The following is a 15,017-nucleotide window of genomic DNA, read 5'->3' as shown; positions in this document are numbered from 1 at the left end:
ACACATACATATGTACGTATATTTTCCCATCTAATTGTGGGGTTTGAACAATTTTATTGTTTTGTTATTTTGTATGTCAATTAAATTGGACTAAAACCTAAAAAAAAAGTTTAAAATTAATATTTATTTGTTAACTAAGTCTGTGAATTTTATTTGAAATTTATACAATGTGGCTAATATCATAATTACACATTCATCGTAATTACAATCATCATATACTAGATTAGAAAACACATTGTTGAAGGGGTCAATATAACGATTAAACTTGTAAAATTCATTTTTAAAAATATTGAAAACTTTTTTTTTTGAAACACAAATAGACAACACGAGCTAGATTAGCTAAAAATGATAACAATGTTTTAAAACTGAAGGGGAATTTACAACGATGTACCTTCAAATTATTTTGATTTTAGTAAAATCAATAAAAATAAAAGTAATAAATTTAAAAAATTATTTTTAAAGAAAGTTTCCGACAATTTAAATTTTATTTTTATGATTTTTTTTTTTTTTGGCAAAAATTTTCTTTTTATGTAAAGTTTTAGAAAATTTGTATCTTCTTTTTATAAAAAATTTCGGACATTTTTTTATAGAAAATTTTTAACAAATTTCTCTTTCATGAAATTTTTCGGACAAATTTCCTTTTTAAAGAAAATTTTTAGACAAATTCACTTTTTATTTATAGACAATTTTTAAAAAATTTTTTATATCAAAAACAAAATTTTTTTACAGAAAATTTTTAAATCAAATTTATTTTTTATAGAATTTTTTTGGACAAAATTTCTCTTTAAAAAAATTTTTGAAAAATGTTTGTTTTATAGAATTTTTTTTAAATTTTCTTTTTTAACGCAATTATTGGAAAAATTTACTTTTTATAGATTTTTTTCTACTTTTCTAATTTTCTTTTTAATGGAAAATTTTCTTTTTATAAGAAAATTTTTAAAATTTTCTTTTTATAAAATAAATTTGAAGTTTTCTTTTTATAAAAAAATTTAAATTATCTTTTTATAAAAAATTTTCGAAATATTCTTTTTATAAAAAAACTTTTGACACATTTCCTGTTATTAGAAAATTTTCAATAAATTTTCTATTTGTTTAAAATTTTCAATGAATTTTCTTTTTATATAAAGTTTTCGACAAATTTTATATTTATACAAAATTTTTGACTATTTTTCAAAGAAAATTTATGGTCAAAATTATTATTTTAAAGGATATTATTGAAAAAATTTCCTTTTTTAAAGAAAATTTTTGGACAAATTTCCATTTAATTGAAAGTTTTTGAAAAATTTACATTTTATAGAAAGTTTTCCTCAAATTTTATTTTTTAATGAAAATTCTCGATAAATTTTCTTTGTCCAAAATTTTCTTTTAATAGAACATTTTTGACAATTTTTTATTTTTAAGGATATTTTTGAAAAAAATTTTCCTTGTTACAGAAAATTTTGATAAAATTTTCTTTTTATAGAAAATTTTCGACAAATTTCCTTTTAAAAAATTTTTTTGCACTAATTTTCTTTTTATACAACATTTTTACATAAAATTTAATTAAGACATAAAATTTTGACAAATTTTATTTTTTTAAGAAAAGTCCGACAATATTCTTTAAAGAAATATTTTTAATAGAAAATATTCCAAAAAAAAACTTTTTATTTCAAAATTTCTCATCAAATTGTTTTTATATAAAAATTTTCCAAATTTGTTAAACAAATTTAATAAAAATGTTTCATTTTCTAAATTCGTTAAACATTTTCGTTTCTTTTAGAAAAAAAGTCATAATTTTCTTTCCCCTTAAAATAGATTTTTTTAGTAAATAAAAATAAAATAAAATTTTGACAATCTTTTTTTTTAAGAAAAGTCCGACAATATTCTTTAAAGAAATTATTTTATAGAAAATATTCCAAAAAAACTTTTTATTTCAAAATTTCTTATCAAATTGTTTTTATATAAAAATTTTCCAAATTTGTTAAAAAAATTTTATGCAAATGTTTCATTTTCTAAATTCCTTTAAACATTTTCGTTTATTTTGAAAAAAAGTCACCATTTTCGTTCCCCTTAAATTAAATTTGATTTTTTTTTTTTTATGTAAACAACAAATAAGTAGTAACAATTATTAACAAAATTCTATTTTAAATTTAAAAAGTTGTTAATTAATTACTTATTGTAATTTCAATTAACACTACATTTCGAATATTTTATTGTTTATGGTAAAAGTTTATTTGAACGTTTGATTGAGTGACTGTGACGATGACTGCAGTGTATAAATTGCCATGAATATTTTGTTTACTTTTTGTTTTAGAAATTCATTATTGTTTTTAAATGAAAATGTGTGAAATAATTACTAATATAATTAGCAGTTTTTAAATTATTTTTGTTTAAATTTTAACCACAAACATTTGTTATGGCGTAGAAAACTAAATAGAAAACGAATGATTTAGTGCATTGAAACTGCAGTTAGTAAATTTTGTTTTAAATATGCGACTATGAGAATTATAAGAACATTTAACCAGAGTATTTTTTATCATATAAAAATAATGTACAAAGAAATTTTTCTAAATGAGGAAAGTATATTTTGTTAAAATTTTCGAAATAGTAGTTTCACTTTCCTTAATAACAATAATATTATAAAAGAAATTTGTATATAAATAGTATTTAAAATTGTTTAAACAATTATAAATCATAGTACATACATTGTTCTAGTTGTTTAATAAAAATAAACATTTTTTATTATTTTAGTTATAAAAAAAAAACTTTATTATTACCTCTAGGTGTTATTGATTTTCTTATCTCTGTCTGTGAAAAACAAGTGCAAAACAACCCAGAATATTTCACACGATCTATTGTGGACTTTATTTGTAGCTGTTAAACGCCATATTAATTGTTTTGTTAAATAATTGTTTAATTTTTTATCGCTACTAAACGGTTTGTTTAATCTTAATAATGACATAAAACAACATATTTTTTAATAAATCAAATTACTACTTAAGTAGTATTATGTACTGGAAGAATGACACTGTTTTATACAAAAAATTTATCAACAAATTTCAAAAAAAAAAAGAAATGGTGAAGAAATTTTTCAAAATGAAAATGTATTAAAAATTTTTGAAAAGTGGAATTTTTGACAAAAAAAAAAAAAAATTAAACAAAAATTTTTTCAGACATTTGGCAATTGTATAAACACATTGCGTTGTCATTGTAAGTGTAAGTTTAAGAAAATTGTTCGACAGATTTGTATCTGTCAATGGCACCATTGTCTGTTGTGGGGTCACTTTTCATAACTTAAACTTGAATACTTCTTGGCTACACCTCTGTCAAATTATATCCCGATCAGACTAGCCGTTTAGAAATACCAGATTTAATTAAAAAAAATTCTGTCCCACTGTGCATTGTAAAACAATGACAGTCATATAAATATATTACGTTGTCATTGAAAAATCACTATAAGCTTATTGTCTGACAGATTTGTCATTGTCAGATAAAGTATTTCTGTTGACAAAACTATGCACTTAAAGAAACAAACAGAAGTGTTATAAAACAAAATCTAACCACAGATCTGGGGTGGCGTTTTATAATGTCCATGAATGTTATGACACACTTAGTTATGTCATAGTGTCAATGAACGTTATGACAATTTCAAAAGTTGCACAATGTCTATGAAAAAAATGGCATGTCCAGTGACATTATGTCACGGCACTACAAAAATCTGACAGTGAGAACTGAACATTTTTGTAAGTAGAAATTAAAAAAAGAAATTGTTAGATTTCTTTACAATCCTTTGAACTGGCATTTACCACTTTTTAAGAATGTTTCACTGTCAGTTTATTGCCATCTGACAACATTGTAAGATCTGACAACCTTGAGTACATAGCTGGTTCGTATATTCACTGTTTTTACAAAAACAAAACTACTTTCACTACTAACTCTTTGTAAGCTTATGTGTTAAGTATTTCCCTATTTGCAAGCGAGCAAAAACCTCCAATGACAACACCATGTTAAAATAATGACATTACTCTTCGATGTAATTTTTTCTTAAGTATAAGCAAAAAATAGTGCGATTCGCATCAAATTAGCTCCGATATCTGCCATAATTAGCAATATCATTTTTTGGGTATAAATTCTGGTACCAACTTATGCAAAACTATTAAACAATTTCAACATAATTAACACATCCAGCACAAACTAACAAGTGAACCGCTGAAATTTACTTCCACATTTCGTTTCATAGTGTTACTTTTTTAAATAGGTATATCCCATGGGGTCATTTGTAATTGGCTAGGCTATGGACCGATATGTTCAACACAGTTAATTTTATGAACAAAGTTAATATTTCTACAATTTCAAAAAAAACTTTAATAAAAACAAAATTTTGTTACTAAAATTTTGATTTTATAAACAAAATGTAAAACCTTAATAGTTCAATCAATCATACAACTAATCAATCAAAAAATAAATGAACAAAATAAAATCTTTAAATTATATTAAACGTAAATGTATTAACACATCAAACTGAAACATTTGATATTCAAACGTTTTGACAAAAATCGGAAAATTTTTCTGACATCAAATTGTGGTTAAATTTAGTAAAACTAATGAATATATATATGTTTGTAAGTATCTACATATTTATTTCAATAATTGTAAAATGTATTTATTACTTGTATTTTGCTGGTTCATTCAACAAATTTTTCATTCATAAATAAAAAGTCACGAATTTGTGGTTAAACTAAAATTGGAAAAAATATATATTTGTATACAAACGAAAAATTAGATTTATTTTATGCAACTAATGAGGTGTGCATGAATATGTTTCTAATAATTGTTGTCAAATAATTATATGAAATTTAAAAGCAATAATAATTGTTATTTTGGCAAGCAATAATTTTTTTTCTTTTCCTTAAGATTTATTTTCAAATAATATCTTAAACTTGTGCAAAAACTACTTTGGGATTTTTTTTATTTGATTTTCTTTGAATATTTTTTTTAAATGAAATGTAAACAACATTTCCTTAAAGTTCTGTTTTGAATTTAAATTATTTCTAATACTTTTGCACAAACTATTTAAAATATCTTTGACGTTAATTAATACGATTATTTATTGAATTTTTTATGATTATTACTTTTATTATTAGTATTTTTTTAACATCACTATACATACTCCTACCCCATATTTGACATTTCTCTTTACAATATGAAATTTGCAAAATTTTGTTAACAAAGCACGTTCAAAATCGTGTTTAATTTGTAAAATTCTATTATTTTGTATTTGTTAAACTTTTTTAAGTACTTACAATAACGGGTTATCCTCGTTCTATAATACGTTAGTAAGAACATTTTAAATTCTAAATTCATATCAGTTAAATTGATTAGAATTACCATAACCACAACTGCTAAAACAACTACTTTATGAGGTGTAAATAACAATGAAAATCTAAATGCAATTTTCTACACTAACTAGTATAGAAAATTAAAAATGTCTTTAGATTTAAATTTGAAAAGAATTGATCGATAATTTTCCTCTTTTATTATATAACAACGCGCAGAAAATTTTTTAATAAAATTTTTTCTGTATCCGGAAAGTCTAAACTGCCGACATTAAAATATAGGTTATATTTTCCTCTTACTTTGAGTTATCTTAATGCCTTTATCAATCATTTAAAACATCAATTCCAAGTTAATAAAAAATCTTGATGAACTTTGCAGCAAACAACTGGTAATGGTTGTCTACAACTTACCATCTGCATTACTTTGAAGTACTTTAGTAATGACTATATTTTAATCTGATAAAGAAGTACTTTATTTTCGTCTTTGACATTTAGTTTTCACATTTCACTTAAGTGCGTGTTTTTTTAATTGTTTTACAAAAAGAGAACAAAATTATTATAGCTATAAATGTGGAAGTATTCAAACTTTTCGCTCTTTATAAGTTTCAAGTTTTCTGTTTATAAAACCAAAATTTAAAGTTTTTCTTTAAATTTTAAATATTTTTCTTCCATTGTTGGTGAAATTTATTTCATATTAGTTTAGTTTTATTTTACACAAAACAAAATACCACCCTGATCAGCGGCAGAAGCGTTACAAACAACAGTGTGTAACTTATTAAATAAAATTACACTATTTCAACCTTTTTTGACAGAAGCCTATAACGCGTTTGTGTAGCAATAAGTAGCACAGTTAACTGACAAACCGAAGTCCCTGATTCATATTCGTACTGGCTCTTGTTTATTATTATTAAAAACAAAACCATTACTCAAGAACTTCTTTGTAAGTGAAGCGTAGAATTACTTGCCTCTGATGACATCACCGTATTAAAATAATGAGTTAAAATGCTAATAAAGAAATAGTAAATGTTACTTAATTTTTCAGTATTTAATAAATTTCGAAAGATTTCTTTAAGAACATATTAATTCACAATTTTTAAAGATTATTTTCCAAATTTTCTTCTTCAAATAAGAAGTATTAAAACTTTTTCAGAATGAAATCACCTCACATTTTCAAGGTGAAGTTCCACTTTTGATCGGAATGGAATTCTGTGACAGGCCAGAGTGTTTTTGAAAGGGCTCAAACATTTTCTATATTCGGCAGTGACTAATCTTATATACCCTTCACCATCATGTGTTAAACAAATAGAAACCAAAGTACCAAAAGGTCCCTTTTGGAGAACAAAAAAGGACCAAAAAGTCCCTTTTTATGAGTTCTCATCTAATCTGATGAGAACTCAATAACAACGTAATGTGTTGTTCTTTTTGAACGATCGGATCTCGCAGAGGTATTCGGAAAACGTATTTCAACAAACACATATACAGAAAGACGGACATGGCCAAATCGACTCCGCTGTTAATAAGGATTAGGAATTAATGCACTTTTAGGGTTAAAATATTATATTTCACCCTAAACAGTTTTGAAAAAAAGCACATTAAAACAATTCTAGATAATGTAGTTATATAATATATTACCTGGTAATGACTGGTCGTTATGAATAACATCACATATTTTTTGGAACACTGAGTAATGGTAAAGACTTAGAAATACAAAACATAATTGTAAAGTCAGATTTAAGCCGGGGAAAGTTGGGTAAGCACATTTGTTACCAGTCATTTCCCCCATAAGTAGTATTTTCACATTGTTTCAATATTACTTGTCTGATTACCGGGTAAGTAAAGTTTTTCCTGGGTATATTTCCGTTAGTGAAATTTAGTTCATTTTACATTCTACCAATATTTAAACTTTTACATAGCCTTCTTTTTTTACAAAATAAAAATACATGCTTTTGTATGTACGCACATGTAATTGAAAATGAAAATCAACTGTGAATTTAATCAAACTGATAAGAATTTTAATACAGCATGACATAACGTAACTCAATACAAATGATATACAAGCTGTCAGTTATAAAACATGTCAAAGGAGTGGTATCGTCTATAAAAACATTTTGTAAATTAGAAAGAATAAAAAAACTAACATTAAGTGAAAAATTTCAACTTTTGAAAATATAACCGGGCTGAATGCAAAAAAATTTTAAATAAACTAGGAATTTCCATTATTATGAAATGTTCTAATTTAAATACTTGAAAAAATCCCATAATAATTGAATACATTTTAGACGCCATATTAAAGAGTCATTTTGAATTTTATTAAAATTTCTCAAAATAAATTATTCTTTTATAGTAAGTACTACTAATGGTATCACATTAGTTTTTATTATCACATTGAAAAATTGTATGATTCTACAAATTATTGAAAATTCCAAAAAATGTTTTCAACTTCAGTTGGTATTTTAATAACTTCAAGTTTAAAATATTTCCCTTGTTGCACTTTTGAATTATCTGATGGTCTTTTATCTATCCATCCATCCATCTCTCTATCTATCTATCTATCTATCTATCTATCTATCTATCTATCTATCTATCTATCTGTCTGTCTATCTATCTATCTATCTATCTATCTATCTATCTATCTATCTATCTATCTATCTATCTATCTGTCTGTCTGTCTGTCTGTCTATCTATCTATCTATCTATCTATCTATCTATCTATCTATCTATCTATCTATCCATCTATCTATCTATCTATCGATCTATTTGTCTATCTATCTATCTATCTATCTATCTATCTATCTATCTATCTATCTATCTATCTATCTATCTATCTATCTATCTATCTATCTATATATCTATCTATCTATCTACCTATCTATCTATCTATATATCTATCTATCTATCTATCTATCTATCTATCTATCTATCTATCTATCTATCTATCTATCTATATATCTATCTATCTATCTACCTATCTATCTATCTATCTATCTATCTATCTATCTATCTATCTATCTATCTATCTATCTATCTATCTATCTATCTATCTATCTATCTATCTATCTATCTATCTATATATCTATCTATCTATCTATCTATCTATCTATCTATCTATCTATCTATCTATCTATCTATCTATCTATCTATCTATCTATCTATCTATCTATATATCTATCTATCTATCTATCTATCTATCTATCTATCTATCTATCTATCTATCTATTTATCTATCTATCTATCTATCTATCTATCTATCTATCTATCTATCTATCTATCTATCTATCTATCTATCTATCTATCTATCTATCTATCTATCTATCTATCTATCTATCTATCTATCTATCTATCTATCTATCTATCTATCTATCTATCTACCTTTCTATCCATCTATGAAATGCCCTATTTGGAGGCCTATGGTTGTATAGAGGCTTGGTGAATCAACGGAGCGATTTTTACTATTTTCAATAGACTTCGACCTTTGTTTTAAAAAGTGTATTTGCCAAATTGTGTTGATGGAACAGCTAGTCAATTAAATTAAATTTTAGTCAGACGGAAGGACAGGACTTAATTGATTGCAGATGTTTGTGCTTTACAAACATCTGCACAAATACATAACACTTCTCCATACACTGCAATGGTGTAGGGTATCAAAAGTTTCTATTGAACCACAGTACCACCCAAATGCTCAATGATATTCAACAACTCTTTTATTTCGGCTATATACTTACTGTTTTTAACAAAATTAAATGCCACAAACAACATTGAAAACAGGAATAATAAACTATTAATTTCCTTTTTAAACACATACATACAACTTCAGCAACGATAAGGATACGGACATTGGATAGTTAGTTGTATGCATGTGTTGTAAATCTTAAACCAAAACAGAAGTTCAAAAAAATAAACAGAAGACCTTGCCCTAGCAAAAAAAACGAAGAAAAACAACGATAAGAATACACGTTTATAAAGAAAAACCTAAACATTTAAATTACACAAACACACACCCATACATGTAAGTAAAAACACCTACCAACAGTGAAATACCGTAACCGCAACTAAAAAAAACGAAAGCACTCTTTTTCACATACGAACACTTTTATACAAACTCGTGTTTGTAAAACACGTAAAACAACAACAAATTAACAAGACTCGTCGAGTACCTGTATTAAGTACTCACTTTCATACTCTCGTACATGCAACCGTTCATACAAACTTATTATCAAGCCTACAAAAAGCAAAAAGATCGTAACTTTAGTAACTAACTTATGCCGGCTACTGCGCTGCGACAGAAAAACGTTAGCAACAACGTCAACACCTGTTCAATGTCTGTTAAGCTTATGTAGTGCAGCAAATGAGTACATTGGCGTTGAAGTGGTCGTGTGTTGAGTTTTGTTTTTACTGTTGTAGCGGCTGCTGACTAAGTGGCTTCAATTCAGTTCTGTGGACGTTTATTTTAACTTAACAGAGTTTTTGTGTTTTTCATTTATACTTTTTTGCAAACTTTGTTGTTGGTTTTGTTGCTGGTATTGTTTTTTTACCGTCTAGGTTCACATATCTAAGTTTCAGTTTATACACAACTAACGTTTATTTACGCTCGAACACTGAAAGTGTTAGCAACTTAGCCAAGGCGCGAATACAACTGGTGTAAAAATTATTATTGTTTTAAAAAAAGTTTTTGAAATTTTGTATAAAATAAAAAAAACAAAGCAACTAATTAATTTTTATATTAATTAGATACATATTTTAAAACAAATTTACAATTCATTTTTACAAAAAAAAAGAAATAACTATTAAAAAGTGTAACTAATTGATTTGTTAAAAAAAATTGTCATAAAATATACATAAAAGGTGTGTGTTAAAAATTTGAGAAAAGCCAAAAAAAGTTATAATAAATTACTTATAAAAGTGTTATTGTTGTTTTTAAAAACAAATTTTTAATTTCAGTTTATTTTTTAATACAAAACAAAAAGCTATAAAAGAAATTTTACAAAAATGGTGGAAAAAGTCGGTGAGTATCGAATATCCTCGATACATTTACATATTACACCAAACAGATTACAACACCAACTACACATTTAGAAATGAAACTAAATTGTAATATTTATAGAGCAAATAGTAGAGTTGTTGAATTATTCCAGTCGGCTTTTCTTTGAATATAAGATCATTTAAATATTTTTTTTAAAGTGATCGTATAATTTTTAAAAATTATACGATCAAAAAGTTATTTAGACTTTTATAAAAATTTAGACTTTTTGGACTGAAGTGCACCATAATATTTCAATCTAGACTTTGCAAACTAGTTGTTAAATCTGCGGTCTTGGGGTTTTTGAAATGTTCATAACGATCGTGCAATTTAACTTGTTTGGACTTTTTCATTTCAGTTTACTTTTTAGACCGAAATTATGCACATAATCTAGAAAAGATCCAAACCATAAAGCAGATCACAGAATAATTTCTAAAGTTTTGTTATTTATTTAAACAAATAACAATACAAATATTTTTTTTCAAATAAGTAAATAAAAATGTACTTTCCAAATGTTCCTAACGATCGTGCAGTCTAAACGTGTTAAGACTTTTTTATTCAAGTTTTCTTTACATACCGTTGTTAAGCACATACATAAGGCAAATATCGTTGAAAAACCATTAAGAATTGTCCGCCCTTGTAAGCCTTTGATTTGTCTTGAAGACTCATCACTTAAAGATATAACCCTGTGGTTTAAGTGTAATTAACTAAAATTTTGTACTGCGACGTCATTTACTGAATAGTACAACTTAATAGGAACACTCCTCAAGTCCTCTTCAACAAACCAATCAAAAATATATTTAATTTTTTTGTAAACGAATAACATTTATCACCAATTCAAAATTAGCACTAAGTGAATTTTTGTTTACAGTAGTGATGTTTGTTTGTAGTAGTGATGTTTAATGACTTTCGATGAAGCGAACATAATTATATTTTTGTACTGCGACATGATCTACTGAATAGTACAGGAATACTCTACAAGGCCCCATGAATAAACCCAGCAAAAATATACTTCAATCAAATCCAATTCAAAAGTAGTATGAAGAGAATTTTTTTTACTTTCTATAGAAGTGATGTTTAATAAATTCCTAAGAAGCTAAAATAATTTTATATTTTCAAATGCTGAGGGGACATATTTTTTTGGTCTTACATTTTTATTAGTTCAAAAATGTTATTTTTTACTTCTTGAGAATGACTTCTGAAGTAGTGAATTTTGAATAAACAAAAAAAAAGGACATTTCGCCTATGACAACTTTTCTTAAACTATTTTAGTCTTTTTTAGTGAGAATATATATATTTATTTGAGTATTCGAAAATTTTTAATCGAATAATAAACTGAAAAATTATATTCATTGAATAAAAGCATAAACAATTTCTTGTAAATAAATTTAGAAGAATTTCTATATGAATGAAAACTCTATTAATTAATATCGAAATTAATAAATATAGTATGATTTTTTCGATTTAAAAGCAAAGAAATTTAAAATCAAAAGAAGTATAAATAAAATTATAATATTCTTATTTATATTGCGGTTATACTATGGAAATATATTGAAATATAGACATTATGACTTATTTCTTTTTAATTTTTTATTTCTTTAAATTGCATTTTTCCCACTCATTCAAACCAAAAATAAGACGACTTTTTTACGTTTTAAAGTTATTTTCTCTTTGCGTATGTATTAAAGTGACCAACCAGTTACTTTTATATGTATGTATATTATCTGAAACAGATATAACGATAAAACATTTAAAAAAAGTCTTAACAATAAATCGAAAACCCTAAATAATAACAATTAATATAAATATGCATTGATATAATATATAACTTTGTTGTAATTTTGGTTAAATTACATATCTTTAATAAGTAAGAATAATTTTAATAATATGATGATCAGAATTACTGGAATAACCCAGTTTTTATAAAACTAGTTTTCTTAGCATTTCTCATTTAGTATGTCACTGATACTGTGTATGGATGACAGGCAAATTTTTTTAAAGTGATAAAATTTGACATATATCATTTTAAGAGTAAACATACATATACAACAATATTTTTTTATTTTGTTTATTTTTGCTAAGTATTTTAAAAATATTTTAATGAATTTTACAAAATACAAAAATTTTAACTGACTGTCTGTTTCTCTAAATGCGAACGAACATTTCTTTTTCATTTTATATTGAAAACAATAACAATTTTTCTAAATTAATTTGTTGTTTTTAATAAAAATCTAGAAAACACTTGTTTGTTCGCATTTAGAGGAAGAGGGTTTTTAATTATATTTTTTTTAAACACACCATCGGATATTGCTTTTTTCATTTTGTTTATAACATCCTGAATTACCTGAGTTAGGCTCACAAATCATATGTATACACCACTGTTTGTAACGCATTAAAATATTTATTCTTAAAGGCTCTGAGTAATTTTCTGAGACCATTTTGGCTCAAGACAAATCCAATTGAAAATAGTAAAAATCAATCCATTATTTAACATTTGAAGTATTTCATAAATTTTATTGAAAATGGTTAAATTATGTCCATTATTTAACCTTTACACTCATATAAAGTATTTCATCGAAAATTTATACAACTAATGCTATGTATACACGGTTGTTAGATCTTACAACGTTGGCAGTAATATGTGCAGAAAATGTCTAATAATACTGACAACTTACCAATTTTGTCTTGCAATATTTTCAGTAATGTTTTTTCTGACAACGTTGCAAAAGAAAAATTGTAAGTTCAGACGATTATTAAACATTTTCTGAACATTTTACTGACAACGTTGTAAGATCTGACAACCGTGTATCACAGCTTTAAATTTATATCACAGCTTTAAATTTATATAAGCCCTGATTTTCGCACTAATCGATCTTCAGTTTCGCCTAGTTTTTATACATAGTCCACATTTAGAAAATATGTTGAATATCTATAATTAAATTATAAAATCTAGTATCCCTCTAACATTTATGGGAACATGTTCATTATGTTTTAAAACAAGTGGACCAAAGTCGACCCAAAGGCCCATTTTAAAAATCAGTTTTAAATTTGTAAATACAAATATGCGCAAGGAAAATACATGGTTGTGGTAAACATGTTCGAAGAGCAACATATAAAATTATGCTTGTATTCTAAATATATTATGGTTGTTATAACAATTTTGAAGTTATGATTCAATACAGTTGAAATGTTTACATGACTTTGTTATTATACAATGTGATGGGACATATAACAACATAACATATAATAGTTATTTATAACAACGTAACAAGTAATGTTTGTTTGTAAGATAAAATCATTGTAAATAACATTATATGTTTTCATTGTTACCATTATATAGTTGTTGTAAAAATAATTATGTTTCTGTGAATCATAAAAAAATTGTCATGAACATGATAATGATTGCAGTAACTAAAATATTTTTTAAATCGAATTAAAATAATAATATAATTATGTTTTTGATAACAACATATTTTTACAGTGAACAAAGTATAGTTATAGTAACCATGTCGAACCATATTATTTCTCTACGTGTAGAAAATATATAATTTATCAAACGTTCTCTTAAAAAAAAGGTATTTATCCATAAACTTTCCATAAATATAATTTTTTATAAAACTTTATATTTAATTTTAGAGAATTGATAAAAAAGTTTCACTTAATAGGAAAGTCATTGGAAACATTTTCAAAAAAAATTAACAATTGATAGATGATTAATTGAAATTTAAGCAAATTATTTAATTCTATGCTAAAATAAATTAAGGAATTTATGAAAAATATTTTTCAATTATAAATATTACTTTATATTTTTTCTAGAGAGGTTTAGAAAAATTTTCTACAGATTTAGAAAACCTTTAATCTACACCCCACACAAGTCCACTAAACTTTCCAAGTTAATTTTCCATAAAAAAACTATGTATATAAAAATTTAATCAAATCTAAATCATCTACACAAAAACCTGCTGATGGTTTTATTTTCAGATATTTGTCTACGATTTTAATCGCAGTTGTAAATCAGTCAGACTAACAATATGGGTGGAGTTGCTAAACACAATACATATGTATTTGTTGCTAACGTTGATAGTTCTTCAAATAATAATAAAAAAATGTGAAATGTGAATTTTAGAAATTATTACCTCTAAACTAAAATTCTAATAAAAAACAATAAAGGAAGGAAAAAAGCTAAGCAAACCTTTTAAGTAGTTTTTTGTGTCTTAACAACACAACTCTTGACATTGGCATTAAAAACCGAAAAAAACGGTAAATTAAAACCTTTTAACAAGCCAGAAAAAAAAACAACAACAGGTACATCATTTCAATGTAGCACAAGACGATGACAGCAATAATAATACAAAAATAATAATAAATAACCATAAAATACAAAGAAAAAAAATTATGTCTACATACGTAAAGGAAAGAAATTTATATTTTTTATTATTTAAAAAAAATAATAATAACAAAATAGCCTTGATTCATTAAGAACACACCTATAGCCGTGAATCGTTGCTCCTGTATTGCAGCAACTACTACATACATACATGTTACGACAACGGACATGATAAATTATATAACGGAAAAGAAAAACCTCTCTCTGCAAGAAACTACAATCAAACGACTTCATTTATGACGTGTTTTTTGCAATAAAAAATTGAAAAATTATTTTTTTTTTTTACTCCTTAAACAAC

This window comes from Lucilia cuprina, chromosome 4 (genome assembly GCF_022045245.1).
Source record: "Lucilia cuprina isolate Lc7/37 chromosome 4, ASM2204524v1, whole genome shotgun sequence".
NCBI classification, from domain to species: domain Eukaryota; kingdom Metazoa; phylum Arthropoda; class Insecta; order Diptera; family Calliphoridae; genus Lucilia; species Lucilia cuprina.
The sequence above is the reverse complement of the archived record's forward strand: the minus strand, read 5'-3'. Positions refer to the sequence as shown.